Source organism: Bidens hawaiensis, unplaced genomic scaffold (assembly GCF_021521415.1).
Source record: "Bidens hawaiensis isolate Kalapana, Puna unplaced genomic scaffold, B.hawaiensis_p1.1 tig00001269_1, whole genome shotgun sequence".
NCBI classification, from domain to species: domain Eukaryota; kingdom Viridiplantae; phylum Streptophyta; class Magnoliopsida; order Asterales; family Asteraceae; genus Bidens; species Bidens hawaiensis.
In genome coordinates this window covers 3,709,640-3,734,103 of record NW_027491072.1, presented here as the reverse complement: position 1 = coordinate 3,734,103, position 24,464 = coordinate 3,709,640, and the positions used below count along the sequence as shown (strand labels likewise).

The 24,464-nt window shown below is 41.8% G+C and overlaps 1 pseudogene; it reads left to right on the top strand.

Moving 5' to 3' along the window:
• Positions 1–22,893, top strand: part of LOC143569944 (receptor-like cytosolic serine/threonine-protein kinase RBK2) — a 30,081-nt pseudogene extending 7,188 nt beyond the window's left edge.
• The last annotated feature ends 1,571 nt before the right edge of the window (positions 22,894–24,464 follow it).

The window sequence follows — 24,464 nt, the reverse complement described above, 5'->3', positions numbered from 1 at the left end:
ACTCGGGAAATCTTTGAGAACCATTCCGCCTCCTGGTAGTTGGAGGCGTGAAGGCTGGGGAGTGCTTGCCCATTCTTAAACTTCATGGCAAGGGGGATGGCGCGAGCGGAGATATAAAAGAACTCCCGCTTCCATGAACGAAGACTGCGCTCGGTTGCGCAAATCTTCAAACCCTTGATCCGGGTTATCAGAGTATACCACCCCAGGATGCACCTCCAAGAGTAGAAGGTCATCAGGCGGTCGACGAAGGGCTCAACGCCCAGAATCCGGCACACCCACTCGAAGTGGCGAATCTTCGCGATCGCCATCGGGTGTACCTCGGTCAGGTGTACACCGTGCCTCTCCAGAACACGGTACACAAACTTCGTCAAGGGGAACCTAAGATTCCCATAGACGAAGAATGCGGCATATACCCCGATCTTGCCTCTGGGGGCATCATACACCGTCTGATGAGGTTCAGGAAACTCAGGCTCGAAAGACTCGAGCATGAACTTCCTGACGATGTACTGATATAGATCGACAGGCAGAGCACACTGGCACTCGCCAGCAGTACTCTTGTCATCCTTGTCGGACGTGGATGACGGGTTCTCTACGTACACCCCAGCCTCCTGGGCTGTAGCCTCAAGATCGTGAGCAGAAGACATCTTGCAGGTATGAAAGAAGAGAACGATTTCAAGAGAATGCTCGACTGAAAAGGTGAGTATTCGCCGGAAATCGTTTTGAAGATGAAGAGAAAAGTGAAAGTGTGGATTACAAAGGACCCTCTCCCCCTTTATATACTAATCGCAATCAATGCGATGAATTTAATGCGGAAGAGAGAGAAATCGCAGGTGCAATGAAACTATGACACGTGGCAAAAAGCAAGCTGGCAACAGCTGTTGAAAGGACGCGTGCCATTAATTTCGCGGCCACGCGCCCGAAAAATCGCGCCCACGCGCCTGAAAAAGCGTCTGGAATGACCATGTACTGTCACGTAACCATAACTTCCTGCACGTCCTGACACAGTCAGAAGAAACCGTCGCACGACGTTTCAACAGTTTGGACTGTTCTTATCCTTTCACCAACTCTTCGAATTTCAAAAATTCAAAAAGATTCAAAAGTAAGCGGGAAAATACCCCTTACCTTGGCAACCAAGTAACTATAAGACGGGTGCGGGTACAGTGTCAAGGCAAAACCCTTCACATACTTAGCACCCGCAGGGAATTGACGCCAGGAATACCTCGGCGACCAAGTAACTATAAGACGGGTGCGGGTACAGTGTCAAGGCAAAACCCTTCACATACTTAGCACCCGCAGGGAATTGACGCCAGGAATACCTTGGAAGTAAAGTAACCGTAAGACGAGTGCGGGTACAGTGTCAAGGCAAAACCCTTCACATACCTAGCGCTCCGCAGGGAATTGAAACCAAGAAGGATCTTCTGGGCAATGCTTGCGGAAACGGGAATAACATCCCCGCATAGCGGGAACGTCGAGAACTACATTGTTTAAAGCTCCAAGATGGAATTGGTGGTTTTAACATAATTGATCACTATGTTCAAAACTACCAAAACCTCATGGAGAATCCACAAGTGGGACTCAACGCTCCTGACTTGCGAGGAGGTTACAGACCTACCCGCATCATACCCAAAGATCAAGCAGGAAAGTCGGGAATTTCTGCAAGTGACATTAGGACTTCCGTGGGAAGAATCCCCATGGAAAACCTTAAAACTAAACCCTTTTCAAAACCCTTTGCTTAAGTCCAAAAGTTCACCTCACATTATTAAACATTCATGAGAAGAACATTGGACTGGGGGGAATTGAAGAGGTAGGTCCCAGCAGAGCCCAGTTGGACCCGCAGGACTCACCTTGAAGAGAGACGTCTGCGCAGAAACCAACTGGATCCGCAGGACCCACCATGCTCAGAGACATGACGTCCTTACGCGCAGTACGCAAGCTGTTCCCGCAGGAAATGCCTCCCAATGGTGAAGTACTCCGCCTGTTCCCGCAGCTGCGGATACAAGCCATCAGGGAAGGCCACCCGCGCAGCAAGGCTACACGCACAAGCCACTTAGCTCTCAATAATTCAGTAGTCACCTGAAGGAATGAGAAAAGCCGGGAACAATCCCGCACAAAGGCGGGAGGGGGAATACTCCCGCCCAAATAAGCCAGTCCGTACGATACTGAAGGATCTTTTGTACTGTACCTGACGAGGTATGGGCAAAAGATCTGACCAGAGATACGACAGCTCATTGACAACAGTATGGCGAGCAGCATGCTCTTGTACTGTATGTCACTATTAGCCGCTGCCTACTCACCAACTCCTGTCATACCACGTGCATAGCCGGCAGTTGGTGGAAAATGAATAGTACACAGCAGGCCTGGTCACTGTCAGCCGCTGCCTACCCACCAACTACCAGCATGGCACGTGCGTAGGCCACAGTTGGTAGAACAAGAATACTATTCAGCCGACTATACCTTCTTGGAAACCTACCTTCGGCTATAAATACCCCAAATGGTATGATCATCTCATATAATCTTATATCTTATATCTTATACCTGATATCTGCTCTAGCAATCTCTTAATATATACTTATATTCAAGAGCAATCTAGTCTGATTCTCACGCCGGAGGGTGGTCACAAGGAGGAACCCCCCCCCCTTCTCAGTGACGAGCTCACGGTATCTGTTTTGCAGGTTATCAGAAGAACCATCTTTGCCGGATCTAACCCCTCGTGGGAAACATCTATTTAACCCCCAGATTATCCGTAATCTGCCCGGGGTCGATTAGTGTTTCTTCAATATCCAATTAATGTAGCCGTATTTGGATGGTCAACATGTGCTATCGTTCCAATCTCAGACAAAAACCCAATTATCTGCTCCTCTGTGCTTCCCTTGTTTAGTCGTTTCACTGCCACCAACTTCCCATTATGCAAGCACCCTTTGTACACCTCAGCATAACCATCTCTTCCAATCACATTATCTATTACCATAACTGAAGAAACACTAATCGACCCCGGGCAGATTACGGATAATCTGGGGGTTAAATAGATGTTTCCCACGAGGGGTTAGATCCGGCAAAGATGGTTCTTCTGATAACCTGCAAAACAGATACCGTGAGCTCGTCACTGAGAAGGGGGGGTTCCTCCTTGTGACCACCCTCCGGCGTGAGAATCAGACTAGATTGCTCTTGAATATAAGTATATATTAAGAGATTGCTAGAGCAGATATCAGGTATAAGATATAAGATACAAGATTAGATGAGATGATCATACCATTTGGGGTATTTATAGCCGAAGGTAGGTTTCCAAGAAGGTATAGCCGGCTGAATAGTATTCTTGTTCTACCAACTGTGGCCTACGCACGGGCCATGCTGGTAGTTGGTGGGTAGGCAGCGGCTGACAGTGACCAGGCCTGCTGTGTACTATTCATTTTCCACCAACTGCCGCCTATGCACGTGGTATGACAGGAGTTGGTGAGTAGGCAGCGGCTAATAGTGACATACAGTACAAGAGCATGCTGCTCGCCATACTGTTGTCAATGAGCTGTCGTATCTCTGGTCAGATCTTTTGCCCATACCTCGTCAGGTACAGTACAAAAGATCCTTCAGTATCGTACGGACTGGCTTATTTGGGCGGGAGTATTCCCCCTCCCGCCTTTGTGCGGGATTGTTCCCGGCTTTGCTCATTCCTTCAGGTGACTACTGAATTATTGAGAGCTAAGTGCCTTGTGCGTGTAGCCTTGCTGCGCGGGTGGCCTTCCCTGATGGCTTGTATCCGCAGCTGCGGGAACAGGCGGAGTACTTCACCATTGGGAGGCATTTCCTGCGGGAACAGCTTGCGTACTGCGCGTAAGGACGTCACGTCTCTGAGCATGGTGGGTCCTGCGGATCCAGTTGGTTTCTGCGCAGACGTCTCTCTTCAAGGTGAGTCCTGCGGGTCCAACAGGGCTCTGCTGGGACCTACCTCTTCAGATATGGAATTGAAGGTGGAGCACATCTTGTAATGCACTTATCTCCACATGGAAACCTAGTGAAGAGGTAGGTCCCAGCAGGGCCCAGTTGGACCCGCAAGACTCACCTCAAAGAGGGACGTCTGCGCAGTTGAACCCGCAAGACTCACCTTCAACAGGGACGTCTGCGCAAAGGCTAAACTCGCAAGACTCACCTTGAAGAGACGTCTGCGCAGAAACCAACTGGATCCGCAGGACCCACCATGCTCAGAGACGTGACGTCCTTACGCGCAGTACGCAAGCTGTTCCAGCAGGAAAAGCCTCCCAGTGGTCGACGTACTCCGCCTGTTCCCGCAGCAACGGATACTAGCCATCAGGGAAGGCTACCCGCGCAGCAAGGCTACACGCACAAGGCACTTAACTCTTAAATAATTCAGTAATGTCACCTGAAAAAGGAGTGAGCAAGCCGGGAACACTCCCGCACAAAGCCGGGAACACTCCCGCACAAATGAGCCAGTCCGTACGATACTGGAGGATCTTTTGTACTGTACCTGACGAGGTATGGACAAAAGATCTGACCAAAGATACGACAGCTCACTGACAACAGTATGACGAGCAGCACGCTCTTGTACTGTATGTCACTATCAGCCGCTGCCTACTCACCAACCTGTCGGAGGACGTGCATAGCCTGCAGTTGGTGGAACAGGAATAGTACACAGCCGGCCTGGTCACTATCAGCCGCTGCCTACCCACCAACCACCAGCATGGCACGTGCGTAGCCCACAGTTGGCAGAACAGGAATACTATTCAGCCGGCTGTACCTGCTTGGAAACCTACCTTCGGCTATAAATACTCCAACACCTTGGAATGGTATGGACACATTACATTACATTACCTTATCACATCTTATCTTTTCTAGCAATCTCTTAATATTCAAGAGCAATCTGGTCTTATTCTCACGCCGGAGGGTGGTCACAAGGAGGTACCCCCCCTTCTAAGTGACGAGCTCACGGTGTCTGTTTTGCAGGTCACCAGAAGAACCATCTTTGCCGGACATAACCACTCGTGGGAAACATCTATTTAACCCCCAGATTATCCGTAATCTGCCCGGGGTCAATTAGTGTTTCTTCATTGGCGCCATCCATGCATAAAAGCTAGAACTAATTCTCAGTTTTTTCAAAACCTCCGAAAAGATGGTTAACGTTACTCCGGTCCCCCGGCCAGGGAGTAACCAAGAAACCCCGGTAACCACAACCCCAGCTACTGGGGGAACACCGGAGAATACACACATTTTACAAACACTACCCCGGTTACCCAAGCCGGGGCAAGTGCAGTAAATTTTACGAACACTACCCCGGTTACCCGAGCCGGGGCAAGTGCAGTAAACAATCCTCCCCTGGGATTCATTGATACCCAGGTGGAAAGACAACAGACGAGGCCCCCCCGCCAAACACTTGAACAAGTTAAAGCGTGGGCGGAAAAACGTCAAAGGGAATTCCAAGCTGAGTTGGATGAACGCTTACGTTCACTCCAACAGGTAGACGAATTCGGAAGCACTCGACAACAGCTCAACATGAGCAATGAGTGCGAGTACTTGGACGATGATTCGGAGGAATCCGACACCGACGTAAACCCTCGCCATACGGCGAAAGGGAAGCGTAAGGAAACGGACTTACAACCAAGAAGGAATTTTGGAGAAACCTTCAAACCAAAAAACGCGGGTGAAACCCACGTGACTTATCTAAAACCTTCAGACCAAACCGCTGCAAATGCGGAACCCTCCAAGTTTGCAAGGGACATTGCGGAAGCAATCGCCCCAAGAAGTGCCAAACAGATGTCCAACATCGGCACATATGATGTATATCCGACCCAGACGATCATTTGAACAGATTCATAGCGGGGCAACCGTCAGCAACTGGACGGAACCCACGTGTGTTATATGTCCAGATGACGTTGGTTGGAGCAGCTAAGCGTGGTTTGACCGTCTACCGGTCCACCACATCTATGATTGGGCAGACTTTCAACAGAAGTTTAGCCAACACTTCAGCCAACAAAGAAAGTATACCGAAGAGCAATGGACAATCCTCAATTGCATTCGAGAGGAAGATGAATCTTTGCTAGACTTTATCACTCGCTTCAACTCAAAGAAGCTAAGTCTAGGTAATATTAGCGAAGATCTTGTTCGCAGCTGCTTCATCCAGGGCACAAAAGACCCAGAGCTTATCCGCACCTTAACGGGTAAAGATGGCATGCCATCCACATGGGATGCCATCATGACAGCAGCTAAACACTTCGCGGAAACGGAAAAGCAACTGGGTAGAGATCTTCCCCAGAGCACAAACCTCTACACCCAGAAAACAAGAGAAAACAATGTCCTTACCGCCCGACTAAACAAAAAGAGGAAGCTAGGCATTTGGCAGTCAAGGGTAAACTTTGACACCTCATCCGGCTCGCACCCTCGGTTAGGCGGAAAGGATAACATGCCGTCGTCAAACCGGAACTCCAGATGGACGCCACTCACCAAAAGCGTCACCGAGATATTCGACACCGAGAGACTCCCATGGCCAAAGGCTCCAATAATCCGAGAGCGTCACAACGCTGATCAGAGTAAATTCTGTGACTTCCACAGGACAAGAGGCCACAACACCGAAGAATGCGTAGACTTGAAGGACATCGTCGAAGCATTTGTCAGAGATGGGACGCTCACGCACCTCGTGGCGTAATGAACGCTGAGCAGGCTAATGCGTGTAGAACCCCAGTTGGGGAAAACACGAATAAAACTGCAGCTTCAATGTCGGAGACTACATACTGCGTAAACAACGAGATTCCGAACCAAGTGCATATCGGCTCGAAAGGCTCGATGACACTCCCAAGAACATGGAAGGGAGCTCAATTACACAGTCTGCATGTAGATCAATTCCAAACTTGTAAAAGAAAAGGCCCAGAGCCACTTCTAATGGAAATGATTCTTCTTATCACATTGACGCTGATGGTCTTACATTTATACTTAATGAACTTTCCACACTAATATGCCGGTCTTCACCGCATACATAAGTGGGAAAACAAGTCGTTGCGTGTGGAAGGCGGCAAAACCCGCATAAACACAAAAAACGGCAAACCTTCACGCAGGTTAGTCATAGGTAAAGTTTGATCATCCTACTAAATGAAAGTGTCGGTCCTAACCGCACAAATCATGATATAGGACACCGAACTAACCTATTGACAACCGCGCGTCGAACGGTTAATTTATTCAAAACACTGATATGCCGGTTTTCACCGCATAAATAAGTGTGAATAAATCGTTGCGTGTGGAAGGCGGCAAAACCCACATAAACACAAAAAACGGCAAACCTTCACGCAGGTCAGTCATAGGTAAAGTTTGATCATCCTACTAAATGAAAGTGCCGGTCCTAACCGCACAAATCATGATAGAGGACACCGAACTAACCTATTGACAACCGCGCGTCGAACGGTTAATTTATTCAAAACACTGATATGCCGGTTTTCACCGCATAAATAAGTGTGAAGAAATCGTTGCGTGTGGAAGGCGGCAAAACCCGCATAAACACAAAAAACGGCAAACCTTCACGCAGGTCAGTCATAGGTGAAGTTCGGTCATCCCACTAAATGAAAGTGCCGGGCCTAACCGCACAAATCATGATAGAGGAAACTGAACTTTAACCTATTGACAACCGCGCGTCGAACGGTTAACTTATTCAGAACACTGAGAAAATATCTTCAAGGAAAAAATGAGGAAAACCTCCACGCAGGTCAGATATAGGTAAAGTTTAGCCATCCTACTAAGTGCAAGTGACGGTCTTACCCGCACAATCACGAAAGAGGAAGCAAAACTTTAACCTATTATCTGCCACGTTGATAGGTTAACTTATTCAAAGTACTTAAGAAATTGCTAAGTTAAACTAAAGTATGCACAAGCGAATCATATATTGTTTATGCGGCAAAACAAGTGCCAAATTAAACTATAATATGCATGAGCAAGTCGTATAACGTTTATAAAGCAAGAGTGACGGTCCTACCCGCACAAAAGATTTACATTCCATAAAAATTCAAGTATTACAAGAGTGGTCGGGTATCTACCCGCCTACAAGAGTGTAAATCTATACAAAAACATAAACCTATCCTAACAGTGGGAAGGGATCTAAAGGTTCAAGCTTCAGGACCACTCCCTCCAAACCCACTTGTACCCGCACCATCAGTTGGCTGTGGCGGTTCAAGGAAGGTCTTGAGAATGGTTAACCCATCATCAGCAGCAGCAACTTCGTTCACCTTCTCCACCACTGGATGCGGGAAGGCAGCATACTGGTTCACTGCTTGTCATAAGCAGCTTCAGTATCCACATCATATAAAGGGAAGTTGGAAGGCGGGATGCCCTTCTCAACGAACCCTAGACCAAGCAGGAAGCCAGCCTTTTCCCCATCCTCATGAGAAGCGTTGAGGGCTGCGTTCATGGCATCGTCATATGATGTGTCCGTGAAGACCCGATGCACAACCTACAAAACAAAAATACAAGTATCAAAACCTTTTCTAAGTATAAAGAAAAGCGTGAAGACATTATGAAGCTAAGCTTACCTGCGACAACGCTTCTCGTAGAAGCCATTCCTTGGTAACCAGAGCCTCCTGGAGGGCAGCTTGAGCTTGGTTACGGGCGCGTTCGGCTTCACTTTTGTTAAGGTTGGCAAGCAACACTTCCTTAGCAGCAGCCTCTTCAACGCCCTTTAGCTTACGCTCAGTATGGTCAAGCATACCCCTCTGGTCCAAGATTTCTTGAAGCTTCTTGGCGTCTTCCATGGCCAAGGCATCATGAGCCTGCTGGAGCCTCTCTAATTTGGCTTTGAGCTCCTCATTCTCGGTGCATAGAGGCTCAGCAACAGCTTCAGCCCTGGTGGCCCTCTCAGTTGCGTTCCGAGCGGTTTCCTTAGCTAACCGAAGTTGTTCGTTAACAGCTTGGGCAGCCTTGGAACGGGCCTCGAGACGGGCCTGAACTTCAACCTCAAGGGCCTTGAAGGCCTTCTCCTTCTCCGCAGCAACGGCGGAGAGCCTCCTGTTCTCCTCCCGGACAGCCCGCGCCTGAGCTACTTCTTGGATACGAGCTGCTTTTAACTTGTCGTTTTCACGACAAAGCAGCTCGACGCGCGGCTGCATCCGGGCAAAGAGAATTCGAAGCTCGTTTGTCAGCCTACACTCCTGGTAGCTTGACATAGCTTCTCCCAGTGCACCACTGGGGGCGGCGTGGCGCGCCCACTCGACGCAGTCCACAGCCGTCCGAAGGGTGGTTCCCCGGCGGATGTTCCACCACGGAACAAACACCTCATTCGAATCCAACACTGCAAAAACAAAAAGCAGTTAGGAAAAGATGATAAAAAAAAAAACATAACAGGCCAAAATAACCCTACGCACCTGTAGGGTCGACGACAGGCCTGTAGCCGCCAAACCCATCACCCGAACCTAACGGATATCCATCCAAGAGGTCAGGCAGATGGGAAGGAGGCAGAGATTGGCTAGACGCCCCAACCCCAAACATACCTGCTGAACCGGCCGGGGGCGAGGTGGTCGCCGGTGCCGGAGGCGCGGTTGAAGCCGCCGTCGTAGGAACCAACAGAGGTGAACTCACAACCGTGGTCGCCGCTGCGGAAGAGCCCGCAGAAAAACTCACCGCCGGCTCAGTGAATGAATCAGTGAATATGGCACAGACAGCCGGCGGAGACGACGTCACAGTTGGAACAGTTGTCTCAACCGAGCGAGCAACTGAACCAACACGTGAAGCAGGCGCAGCCGCCTGGGTCATCGCCTCGGGTAGGTTGACCAAACCTACCGTCGTGGGTCCAGAAGTGCTCCTCCCCGCTCCACCCTGGAATGCGGTTGCATCCACGCCTGCATGAAGACAACATATTTAAATATAATGGCGGAAAGATATGAAGTTAAAGTTTACACTTACGAGTCCTCTTGAGCTTGAAGGTGCGAATAGGCGGGGACGAACCCGATGGAGCCGGCCTCTTCACGCCGGTCACCGTCGTTGTGCTAGGCTGCCCGGAGGTGACAGCTGTCTCAACCTCCGGAACAGTGGTCTCATCACCACCAGGGTTCCCCGCCACCTCTTCACTCTCGGTCTCCGACTCTGACTGATTCCCCTGATCGGCAGTGGAGGCAACCTTCGCCTTGCCCTTCCCGCCGGCAGCCTTCTTCTTCCTCGCCAAGAAAGGACCATCTGCGGATTCCTCATCAGAAGATGACAAAATTAGAGGAATTCCCGCAGAGGTTTGAGCATTGAGGGGGCGAGGGTCAAAAAGTTCTTTACCTGGCCGCCTGGCGCTCAGGATCTCGTGGCCTGGCGGGTAGACCTCCACGAACCGATCCGCCGTTTGCTCAAGGATGGGCAACTCGTTCTCATCTAGAGCACGAGTACCCATCCGAGCGGGACCATCACTCTCCCGCGGCTGCAGGAGAGACTGCAAGTCGTTTCCCTCTGAAAACAAAAAGAAAAAACGGTTAGAACAAAAACCCTAAATTAACGGATAATATGAAGCATACCGTAAGGGACAGAGTTCAAACCGTATTCGAGGACGATGGGAATCTGTGACGCCTCCTTCCACACCCGGCTCATCCCGAGCATCACCATCCCGGACTCCGCAAAGCGGTAAACCGGAGACTGGATCCGGGAAACCTTGGAGAACCATTCTGCCTCCTGGTAGTTGGAGGCGTGAAGGTTCGGGAGAGCTCTCCCGTTCTTGAACGTCATCGCTATGGGGACGACGCGAGCGGAGATATAGAAGAACTCCCGCTTCCAAGATCGAAGACTGCGCTCGGTAGCGCAGATCTTCAAACCCTTGATCCGATTGACCAGGGTATACCACCCCTGGATGCACCTCCAGGAATAGAAGGTCATCAGGCGGTCAACATGGGGCTCCACACCCAGAATGAGACACACCCACTCGAAATGGCGGATCTTGGCGATCGCCATTGGGTGTACCTCAGTCAGATGCACACCGTGTCTCTCCAGAACACGGTATACAAACTTCGTCAATGGGAACCTGAGATTCCCATAGACGAAGAATGCAGCGTACACCCCTATCTTGCCCTTGGGGGCATCGTACACCGTCTGATGAGGTGCAGGAAACTCAGGCTCGAAAGGCTCGAGCATGAACTTCCTGACGACGTACTGATAAAGGTCGACCGGAAGAGCACACTGGCACTCGCCAGCAGTACTCTTGTCATCCTTGTCCGACGTGGACGACGGATTCTCGAAGTATACATCGGACTCCTCGACAGTAACCTCAGGATCATGAGAAGACATGTTTGGGATGTAAACAAGAACGATTTCAGGAGAATGCTCGACAGAAAAGTTAGAGTATTCGCCGGAAATTGTTTAGAAGAAGAAGAGAGGTGAAACTGTGAGTTGAGATGCAACCTCTACTCCCTTTATATACTCATCGCAATGAATGCGATGAATTTAATGCGGAAGAGAGAGGAAAACGCTGGTGCAATGAAACTATGACACGTGGAAAAAGCAAGCTGGCAACAGCTGTTGACAGGACGCGTGCCGTAAACTTCGCGGCCACGCGCCCGAAAACTCGCGCCCACGCGCCTGAAAAAGCGTCTGGAATGACCATATACTGTCACGTCGTCATAACTTCCTGCACGTCCTGACACTGTCAGAAGAAACCGTCGGACGACGTTTCAACAGTTTGGACTGTTCTTATCCTTTCACCAACTCTTCGAATTTCAAAAAGATTCAAAAGTAAGCGGGACTATACCCCTTACCTTGGCAACCAAGTAACTATAAAACAGGTGCGAGTACAGTGTTAAGGCGAAACCCTTCACATACTTAGCACCTGCAGGGAATTGAAGCTAATAATACCTCAGCGACCATATAACTATAAGACGGGTGCGGGTACAGTGTCAAGGCAAAACCCTTCACATACTTAGCACCCGCAGGGAATTGAAGCCAGGAATACCTTGGAAGTAAAGTAACTATAAGACGAGTGCGGGTACAGTGTCAAGGCGAAACCCTTCACATACCTAGCACTCCGCAGGGAATTGAAACCAAGAAGGATCTTCTGGGCCATGCTTGCGGAAACGGGAATAACATCCCCGCATAGCGGGAACGTCGAGAACTAGATTGTTTGAAGCTCCAAGATGGAATTGGTTGTTTTAACATAATTGATCACTATGTTCAAAACTACCAAAACCTCATAGAGAATCTATACAAGTGGAACTCAACGCTCCTGACTTGCGAGGAGGTTACAGACCTACCCGCATCATACCCAAAGATCAAGCAGAAAAGTCGGGAATTTCTGCACGTGACATTAGGACTTCCGCGGGAAGAATCCCCATGGAAAACCTTAAAACTAAACCCTTTTCAAAACCCTTTGCTTAAGTCCAAAAGTTCACCTCACTTATTAACAATTCATGAGAAGAACATTGGACTGGGGGGACTTGAAGAGGTAGGCCCCAGCAGAGCCCAGTTGGACCCGCAAGACTCACCTCAAAGAGGGACGTCTGCGCAGTTGAACCCGCAAGACTCACCTTCAACAGGGACGTCTGCGCAAAGGCTAAACTCGCAAGACTCACCTTGAAGAGACGCCTGCGCAGAAACCAACTGGATCCGCAGGACCCACCATGCTCAGAGACGTGACGTCCTTACGCGCAGTACGCAAGCTGTTCCCGCAGGAAAAGCCTCCCAATGGTCGACGTACTCCGCCTGTTCCCGCAGCAACGGATACTAGCCATCAGGGAAGGCTACCCGCGCAGCAAGGCTACACGCACAAGGCACTTAACTCTTAAATAATTCAGTAATGTCACCTGAAGAAGGAGTGAGCAAGCCGGGAACACTCCCGCACAAAGCCGGGAACACTCCCGCACAAATGAGCCAGTCCGTACGATACTGGAGGATCTTTTGTACTGTACCTGACGAGGTATGGACAAAAGATCTGACCAAAGATACGACAGCTCACTGACAACAGTATGACGAGCAGCACGCTCTTGTACTGTATGTCACTATCAGCCGCTGCCTACTCACCAACCTGTCGGAGGACGTGCATAGCCTGCAGTTGGTGGAACTGGAATAGTACACAGCCTGCCTGGTCACTATCAGCCGTTGCCTACCCACCAACCACCAGCATGGCACGTGCGTAGCCCACAGTTGGCAGAGCAGAAATACTATTCAGCCGGCTGTACCTGCTTGGAAACCTACCTTCGGCTACAAATACTCCAACACCTTGGAATGGTATGGACACATTACCTTATCACATCTTATCTTTTCTAGCAATCTCTTAATATACACTTATATTCAAGAGCAATCTAGTCTGATTCTCACGCCGGAGGGCGGTCACAAGGAGGTACCCCCCCCCCTTCTAAGTGACGAGCTCACGGTGTCTGTTTTGCAGGTCACCAGAAGAACCATCTTTTGCACAAAGCCGGGAACACTCCCGCACAAATGAGCCAGTCCGTACGATACTGGAGGATCTTTTGTACTGTACCTGACAAGGTATGGACAAAAGATCTGACCAAAGATACGACAGCTCACTGACAACAGTATGACGAGCAGCACGCTCTTGTACTGTATGTCACTATCAGCCGCTGCCTACTCACCAACCTGTCGGAGGACGTGCATAGCCTGCAGTTGGTGGAACTGGAATAGTACACAGCCTGCCTGGTCACTATCAGCCGCTGCCTACCCACCAACCACCAGCATGGCACGTGCGTAGCCCACAGTTGGCAGAGCAGAAATACTATTCAGCCGGCTGTACCTGCTTGGAAACCTACCTTCGGCTACAAATACTCCAACACCTTGGAATGGTATGGACACATTACCTTATCACATCTTATCTTTTCTAGCAATCTCTTAATATACACTTATATTCAAGAGCAATCTAGTCTGATTCTCACGCCGGAGGGCGGTCACAAGGAGGTACCCCCCCCCCCTTCTAAGTGACGAGCTCACGGTGTCTGTTTTGCAGGTCACCAGAAGAACCATCTTTGCCGGACATAACCACTCGTGGGAAACATCTATTTAACCCCCAGATTATCCGTAATCTGCCCGGGGTCAATTAGTGTTTCTTCACCTAGGATCCCTCTTGCGTGGTATATATATTTATATTCTTTAACTAATTAATGTAATTAAATATTTACTATTATTAACTTTTGTTTTAGGTGCAAAAAAGAAATTAAATTGGGGTGCCAGATATAAGATTATACAGGGGACTGCCGATGGCTTGTTGTATCTTCATGAGAATTCGAAGACGAATCATTCATAGGGATATCAAGGCAGATAACATTCTTCTTATGCAAGATTTTGAGCCCCAGGTAATATATAAATATATATATTATATATAGTGATGGGATTTCTTAAAATGAAAACTAGATAATTAATAAAGAATTAACTTTAACTTTTTAGAGAATTAATAAAAAATTAACTTTAACTTTTTTTTAAAAAAAAATATTTTGTAATTTATTTTTCATTTACCCTTCTAATAAGTTAATATTATTCCTAAAAAAGGACTATCAATTAGTGTATGTGTACCATATCGTATAGCGCATATGTACAATAGCATTTTATTGCATATAATACAATATAATTGCGTTACACAATACACAACTATTTAATATATGTAAATACAATACTATTACTTGTATACAATACACATTATTGTATATATATGTAATACAACACTGGCAAAGTATAAAATGAAAACCCACTAGAGTTGTGAAAATTAGTGAAAACCTTACGTAATATTGTTTTTTTTTGTATATGTAATATATGTTGTTATATTTAATACAAAACATAAAAAAAATGTTTTGCTATTTTTTTATATTTTTTTATTAATTTTTATATATGTTTTCAGAAGAGAGAAAATGTATATTAACTTTTACATTTTTTATTAACTTTTATTATGGACCACAATATTTTAATCTTTAATTAAAAACATATGGTTAAGAATATGTTTCTGGAGTTTTTACAACTTAATTGGGTTTTTATTCTAACCTAACCTCATACAACACTAATACACATATGCACTATTTTTTTTTTTTTTTTGCATATAATGTAACATTTTCTACATGTACAATACAAAACAAATGCATATATACTATTCAACACTATTACACATATAAAATGCACACAAATACACATATGCAATAAAAAAAGTCAATATATTGTATAAGTGCACTACAACGAATTTTTTTTTATATTATTTTCTGATGAAGAATTGTAACACCCTAACCCGGATGGGCTGTCATGTCACAATGTACGGAAGTATACAGAGACAAAAGACATAACTCCATTACTTCATTAGAGTCAAAAGTACAAACTACTGATAGATCAGTTACTAAGTCCGAATACATATTATTCAGATAACATAAGCTTAACAGACATCTTCAGATTATTCCTAAGTGTTAGGCTTCTCTCTTGATTCCACCCAAAGTATCCTGTGAACCTGAAGTGTAAAAACTTTACGGAATGAGCCGAATGCCCGGTACGGAATATTAAGGCTCAAAAGCAATTAATAATTAACTGAATTCAATATCACAATATATGATAACACATAACTGATTTAAAATTATATAACTAAAATAACTGAACGGAAAGATATCATACGGATGTACCCATAAGCATAACTGAGTTTAAAAATATGTGACGACATATAGGGGGGCCACTCATGTATGTCAATCACCCGAAATGGCGTAAGCTGGCGTACCCACAACCATTTCCTGAAACTGAAACAGAAACTGAACTAAGATATCCATACGCCTCCTAATAGCTATGTACCACACCTGTATTTAAGAGACGCCGTGAACTGATCTCTCCGTCACGGAAGGAGCACATAACATCGATGCCACAATGTTATGCCCGTGGGACACTCCACGGGAAGCGAGTGCTCAGGGTGACAGAGTACAAATAATCTGAGTTATACAATAATAATTCATATCTTAACAAATTACGGAACATGCAATAATGAGTACAATTTAGTAATAAATATATCGCACGCTAACAAGTCAAATAACAAATCATAATCTGAACATGAATCGAACGGACGGCCAAACGAATCGAGGTATCAAAGACGTTAGGAGTTCCAAAGATATATAATATCAACGGGGTTTATAACAATCGAATATGATAACAATAGGGAGAGGTTAGGATCCATACCTTGATTGTTGATTAGTTGTCTTACAGAGATAAGTAATACAAATGACACTCTTTTAATCAACCTACATCGTATACATATAGCTCATAAGGGCGCGTACGGTCTAAAAGGGTAAAGTCGAATTTTATGTTATGTATATATGAAAGCATAGAGTCGTTTAATGAAGAAAAATAAGTATCATTTAATGAGGTTGATATCTCATATATATACATATATATATATATATATATTAACGAATATTATTTTAAATGTCAAAAATGATTATAGATGAATATAAAACAAGGTATCAAAAATAGTTTTGTCACAAGTGGGGTTGGAACTCTTGACCTATTGTTTAAATAATAATAAATAAAATAATCTAAGTACTTGACTAATGAATTTAAATAAATTGATAAAATATGTTAAAATACTTGTTTTAATATGTAAAATATAAACACAAGAAGCGGGGTTCGAGCTCACAACATGCTTGTTTCCAGTTAACAGTTTAACCAGTTGGATAACCTTGATAGCTGTTAAACTTCCTTTTCAGCACCACTTAAGTAACCCAGTTAATAGAGCTATTAACTTAAAAAAAATAAATGCTGTGTGAGGGTTTTGAACCCGTGACCTATCAGCTAAAACCCAAATAACGTAACCAATGAAGCAAGGTTCTGTTTCTGCTTATATCTCAGAAACAGTTTATTATATAGTCAAACTGGGCTGATAATTATTAAAAACAAAACAATTACAGCAAGCAGGTTTCGAACCCCAGACCTACTGTTTGAAACTGAGGAGCCTTAACCAGTTAAGCTTAGCAGGTTTATGTTAACAGATCAGCTTGTTAATTCTTTTATTCCTTAACTAAATTGGTTCATCTTCTCTATATTCACTCATCGTAGTCCTAAGCTTATAACCTCCTATTGAAAACTAAATGTTTGTGTTATGATTGATGTTCAATATCAAAGTAGATAACCAATATAGGTTTAGGTTCGGGTTACTTAGTCGGATTCGTGATGTGATGGCGAGAGGCACTTGCCGTAAAACGTGAACGGCGGCGACAGTGATGTGGTGGTGGCGGCGTGCGGCAACAGTAGTGCGGGATTGGTTGCTGGAATCGTCGAAGTGGTGGCGTTGTTTGGGTTTAGAGTATATGAAAACAGGTTGGTCGAAGATGGTGTGGATCGAGTTTGTTAAGTTACACAATGTTGCACGGTTGGTTGGTTTTTATAGCCAACAATAGATCATGATAGATGGCTTAAAACTTCAATAAAATATTTTGTGAAAATCATTTCCTTCTGAAAGATTATTTCCAGGCATGGTGTATTCCATTATTGCATTGTTTGTCTCCGTAAATCATGGTAAATAATTGAGTTGAAGCAGCCTACCACAATATAGGAAAAATGACAAGGAAAGCAGTTCACAAAACTTGTAGAGAGAAATAAGAGAAGGAAGTTAGAGAGGTTGATTTTGGTCAAAGTGGGCCCCGATTACATGTGATTTCATAAATTCATTTATTATTATTATTATTATTTTACTGCACAATATAGATGGAGGGGGTTTGGTTTTTGAAAATAAACTTTTATGTGTTGTCAAATCAATTGACTTTTTTTTTTTATATGATTAATAATGATATTATTTATTTTGTTTATTGTTTTCTTTTTGTTTCTTTTTTTTTAATTGATGAGTAGTATATTAGTTTATTTTTTTTGTTTATCCAAACATTACTATTATTATTATTAACGGTTATTTCAAGAATAATAATATATAAGGAGAACGAAAGAAAAAAAACTTAAAAATATTTTTTTAATTAAATTAAAAATATTTCTTTATAGCTTTCTTTTTAAAAAAGAGTTTTCTCTTGATCTCTCTCTCTATATATATATATATATATACATATAAAAGAGAAACCTCTAAAAGATTTCTGTTTGTTACCTACATTCTCTCAAGCCACCGGATTACTTTATTTTTAATAGAGGCTTTTCATGCATTTGACCTGAATTCATGGATATGGCTCTCATCAAACCCAGATAACCCTTAAACGAGTTATAGTATCTCATTATATTAAAAATTAGTCTCATCAAATATTTATTATGAACATCTTATAAAATAAGATTATTAAAAATTAATAACCGATTTAAAAAAAGATATTATATATAATTAAGAAGTAATTTTATGGTATAAAAAATAAGCGGGTCATCGATCTCACCAAACCCATATAACTTTTAAACGGATTAGAACATCTCATTTATTTGTGAAACTATTTCATCCCTAAGTATATTATTAAGTTTCTTACAATAAATAAAATTAAAATTCAAAAAAATATATAATATTAAAACGAAAAATGAAAACAACCCCCGGATTACCGAGAATTAAAACTTGTGTGTGTGTGTATATGTATAATAGAGAGGGGGGCGAGAGGAGTATAGAATGAAAACCCTTTTGAGTTGAGAAATTTCGTGAAAACCCTATGTAACATAATTTTTTTTACATACGTAATATATGTTGTTACATTTAATACAAAAACATCAAAAAATTTTAAAAAAAATTGTTACATATTTTTTTTACATTTTTTTTAACTTTTAAACATAGTTTTCAGTAGAGAGAAAATGTAAACATTTTTTATTAACTTTAATTGTGGACCACAAGTTTCAAACATTAATTAAAAATTGAGAATGGGTTTACAGAGTTTTCACAACTCAAGTGGGTTTTTATTTTAACCTAAATATATATATATATATATATATATATATATATATATATATATATATTGTTTATTTTCGGGTTATGTGGGTGGACAATTTCACACCCCAACCTAAGGCGAAAATGTCGGGGTGCGAACCGTTGGTTCACAACTCAAAAGGTACTAACACAATTTAAATATGGGAATATCTAATTATTTATTTATTACAAAATTTCAATTAAGTACACGAAGTTTAAACAAATTTACCAAAATAAAAATAGAATACAAATATCTTTTATTTTATTAACTAAGTTCTCTTTAAGTGTATCTTCACCTTAGCTTCATACCAAATAATAATCATGCAAATGCGTACAAAATAATATAGATTTGTCAACATGGTTTTGAGTGAGAAAAGTCACTAGTTTTGACGCTAATAATAATGCACAAGTAAAATGAGCAAAACTGATATTGTGAATATAAATCAATCAAACCATGTGCAAATAGTTGTGTCAGTTATAATTGCCTAGCGAATCGGGCTTTGGCTACTATAACAAGTAAATACAAATAAGGGTGTCGGTTGACCATCGCCTATCGAATCGGGATTTGGTTACGAAGACGCCGTATAATCATACTTACTACGATATATTATGATGGACCTCTCCGAAAAACAATGAAATAAAATAAGTAAACAAATAGCAATTAATCATTCAATTGATAACACACAACACTCACAGTTTATTATTATGAATAATATATAATATGTAAATACTGATAAATACGCAAGTGTCCTCAAAACGTTTAAAGCTGTAAAAGTAGGGAATGACTACTCACCTTGACAATTAAGCGAATAACCAAAAGATAGAATAAAAAAGAAAAGTTAACGTGACAAGTGTTCTGATCCAACCAGACTTGAGACTTATACAAAATAAAATAGAGTCAAAAACCGAGAATATAGCCGCTGGAATCAATCCAAACGGATGTATAGAACTCTGGTTATGAGGTTTTCAGTAAATAAGCGAGCAGGTACTGATCAGAATCCAAACAACGAGTCGGAAGTTGGGTTTTGGTAAGCACACTCAAAATTTTGAGATAAAACTAAAAGTCTTTTGGACAGAAAGTTAAATCCGATCAGAAGATATAGTAATTGAAAAACATTTAAAATTGACTTTTATGTCCTTAAACGGCTAGGAAAGTAATTGACTGACAAAACCCCATCAATCAGTAAAATTGATTGAGGGCTTTTGTTAGTTAGATAAAAGACAACATTTTTCATGATGACAACTTACCCAGACGATTAATGGAACAAGAGATAATCACGTCAAAGAGCCTTGAAGTTTGAAAGTCAACCGAGGCTTGAAGAACTTGAATAATTTTGAAGAAACCGACAATGGGGGAAGGGAATTTCGAGATTAAGAGATGGTGCCTGATGTTTTCAATAATATTTTAGGGTTTTATGATGTGTTTTGATTAATTAAAACATCCCAAAATCGTTTATTAGGTAATTGCTTGTTTAAAATAAACTTATTACGACAAAATTGAACCAATTAACAACCAAAATTCTTTTTTAATATTAAAGGTAAGAAAATGGATATGTTATGATATTATATAACTTATCTTGGGGCATCAGTTTCGGGATTTAGGTCAAAAATAGTCCTTGTACTTTTATAAATGCGATTTTTAGCCGTTTTAAGCGATTTTAAGGATTTTTAAAAGTTGTTTGACGAGTTTGAAAGTTAAGAAAATATAAATTATGTTTAACCAAGTTAAATACTAATAAATACAAAATTTAAATAATTCGAAAGATCTGAGTTACATTATGAGTCGGGTTGAACATAAACGAATTCAAATTCAAAAAACCTGAGATGTTACAGACAAGTCAAGCATTTATTTTAGACAGAATTAAAGAAATTATTCTTTATGTTTGCACCCAATTTCATCAATTGTCATTTATCTTCAAAATTGATCTATTTTATCCTTTACGTTTATAAATCCAACAATGTTTATCCTTTGGCCATAACCCAGTTAATTTTTCTCATTAAGTAAGGTCATATGATTTGCACATGAGAATATAAAATATATATATATCAAGTTTTTTTTTATTGTTTTTGTTTATTTATAAAAATATTTTTTTAATTTAATAGGTAAAATGATCAATTTGCCCCCCCCCCCCTCATGTGCAAGGCACACGACCTGACTTAATAAAAAAAATTAACTGAGTGAGGGCCAAAGGGCAAATGTTATTGGATTTATAAACGTAAAGGATTAAGCAGATCAATTTTGAAGATAAAAAAAATTACGAAATTAGATGCAAACATAAAAGACAATTTCTATAATTATTTCTGTATTTTACGGGGTTAGATTTGTAGCAACCCACATCAAAAAAAAAATTTAATATCTCATGTTGGACGAATTTAAGGTCTACAATTAGACGACTGCACAATAATTTCACATCAAATTTTCTTTCACATAAAGTCCACTTGTTCTTTTCTTTTTTAATTTTTGTTCTGGTTTCATCAATCACCACTATCCACTATAAGATAATCTAAGAATTGTCCTTTTTTAAGTATACACGTTAACAATGCGAATTAGGAAAAGGAAAAAATTGGACTTCTTTTTTTCAATTGGCTATTAGCTTGGGGTTATTTAAATTCACAAAAATTAGGCCTTTCTAATTTGTAATAAGCTTAGGCTTAAATACTAAACAATAATCTTTTTAGTTTATGATATTTGAAATTTTTTTCGTTAGTAAAATGTCTATAAATTTTTTTCATAATACTAATGGGCCATGAGGGTCATTTTTTTCTTTATCGAAAAACCAATGTGATCAATCATGAAAAAAGATGGGGTTATTTGAATTTCTTTGTTATACAATCTACATGACAGAGAAAAAAGTGGGACTCAACCCAACCAATTTTGACTTAACACTAAAATAAGTGTTGCAATCCAAACCCATTTTAACTTGAAACAATGCATAGACACACTTAAGTGATAACATTAGCTGAAGAAACACGAAATAAATCCGAGTCAGATCCATATCAATGTTCTCCGGTTTTCGAGATGAACGAACCATGACTTCCTCTTCTTCTCCGGTTGCTCGAGATCTGAAATAGAAATATGGGGGAGTGGAGGTGACTTCGAAGAGTTTTCTCTTTTTTACAGACACAAAAATATGTTGGAGTCAAGGGTTCAAAAGGAGATCCTTCAAATGAAAGATGAATGAAACTTCATGGTTACCATCATGAAACCCTAACCATATTGGGCCAGACCCGGTTAGGGGTTATCTCCACAACCCCCCCCCCCCTCTCAGCCCATTGCGCTTTAGTTAGTAGACAATGATGATGCACTAAATATATACATAATGTAATAAGTAAAAGGTCGTATCGGGGTTTGACGCACCCTACCCTTACATTAGCCATTTTCATATTCAATTGTTGTTGACATTAAGTGACTGAAAAATTTCAGATTTGTGATTTTGGGCTTGCAACATGGCTACCAAAAGAGTGGACTCATCACAATGTATCAAAATTCGAAGGCACATTTGGGTATCTAAAACCAAAATTATAGTTAGCATCCATGATGTTATTTGTAAATAAATTAGATAAACATTTGTTGTCTTCATGTTGACGACAGTTATTTTGCTCCAGAGTACTTCATGCACGGGATAGTGGATGAGAAGATAGATGTATTTTCTTATGGTGTGTTACTTTTGGAGCTCATAACAGGGCGACAAGCTTTAGATGATGCACAGAAGAGTCTGGTACTTTGGGTAAGCTAGTTAATTAGTTATAGCATCATGTTATTTAGCTAACAGTATTCAATTAGGCAAAACCATTGATGGAAAGAAATCAAATAAGAGAACTTGTTGATCCTTCTCTTGGTGATAATTATAATCAACAACAAATGGAATGTGTCATTCTTGTGGCTTCCTTGTGCATTGAGCTCACTCCAGTTCTCCGTCCTCAAATGAACCAGGCAATTTATTTTATTTCATTCTTTGTCACACCATAAGATAGTAAAGTTAGTGTGTTTTGTTCTGATGCAGGTTGTGATGTTATTAAGAAACGATTGTGATCCCAAGGGTTCAACGCCGGAACAGAAAAAACGAGCATTTCAAAGGACATATTCTGAAGAGTTCATGAATTCTTAAGAATACAATTTAACAAAGCATCTAAACAACACGTCACATCTTTGAATACAAATATCACTTTGTTGTGCATATCAATTCTTGATATTTTTCTGAGCTCAAGTTTGGCATGGCAAAGCTTTGCTCGAGTTGAACCATGTTGGATCAGGTTGTACATGGCATTATAGCCTAGAAATTGATACCATCTTGTCTATAACAAACAATCATTTATCTATCCTGTTGGTTGAATACGGCCTTTGGTGGTTGGAGTAAAATCAAACACTAAGCATTCTTTCGTATTAGCATGTTTTTATTAAATTATAACGTAAATTGGATTCATATAATTCCAATTATGTCCGATTGACAAATATAAGTCTCAACTATTCAAATGACAAAAAGTAATCCCAACTACGCCTGTGGGTGCAAAGTTAACGAAAACTTAACTAGTTGCTAGTTTTTGATGACGTGGCAGCTGAGTTGTCATTTATTACGGTGGGTTATCTCTTAACCAGCCCCACTGATATAACTTAAGTCTAAAGAGTATATATATTTGAACTTGAGGGGTAACTCTTGTTAATAGGACTAAAGCACAAGGTAAATTGTAAAATATCACAAAAAAGCACAAAAACCAACTCGTATTCCGGATCCAGAAATCATGTCTTCTCCAACACCGGAAATCAAACACCGGAGGCTTTGCCGGAATCTCAACCTCGGAAATCAAGCATCTTCTCAGGTCCGACTAGCACTGGCAAGCCCTGATTAAGTAATTATCGCCGACCTAGTCTGATTTAGCAGTAATTATACGTAACGATCTTCGTATTTTTGGCAACCACCATCCGTCGCGACCACCATCGAGCGCCGCCACTACCACCACCGTCGGTTTCCTGACCACCGGAAAAGCTGGAAAAGAATTGAGCAATTCTTTGATTGATTGATTGATCTATTTATTATTATTAATTTTTTTTAATTAATGACAACTCATCGTCTATATAAACCTGTTAATGAAAACTCATCGTGCCCGCCATCTGGTTAAGAGACAAGTCGGTGGTCACATCACCAAAAACTAACGGCTGGATAAGTTTCTGTTAACTTTGCACCTACATGCGTTTGGGATTATTTTTTGTCATTTCAATAGTTGAGACTTATATTTTCTAATCGGTCATAGTTGGGATTATAAGAAGCCAGTTTACCAAATTATAATAATTAATTTCTTTGTTATAATTCTCCGGTGGTGTGCCGACACAATGTGGCATGACATCAACTTAAAACTACTAACGTGATGAGCCTATGCTAGCTTGAACATGATTAAAACTTCATTCTAAGTTGGCTTGGCTAGCCTCCAAATAAAACTCAAGTTGGCTTGCTTAACTCAATTTGGCTCGACATTACTACTTGTTTGTCATAAGAGCAAAATATATAACTTATTCTTGCAAGGGGTTAAAATAAAATTTTACTTAGATAAAGGGCATACTTATTAATTCTTGCATATGATTACATTGCATTATAGAGTAGTTGGCTTCTCTACTTTTTTTTCTCCTTTCATGTGAGTAAAATAAAAGAAACAAAAAAAAAAGAAACAAAAGAAACAATAAGTA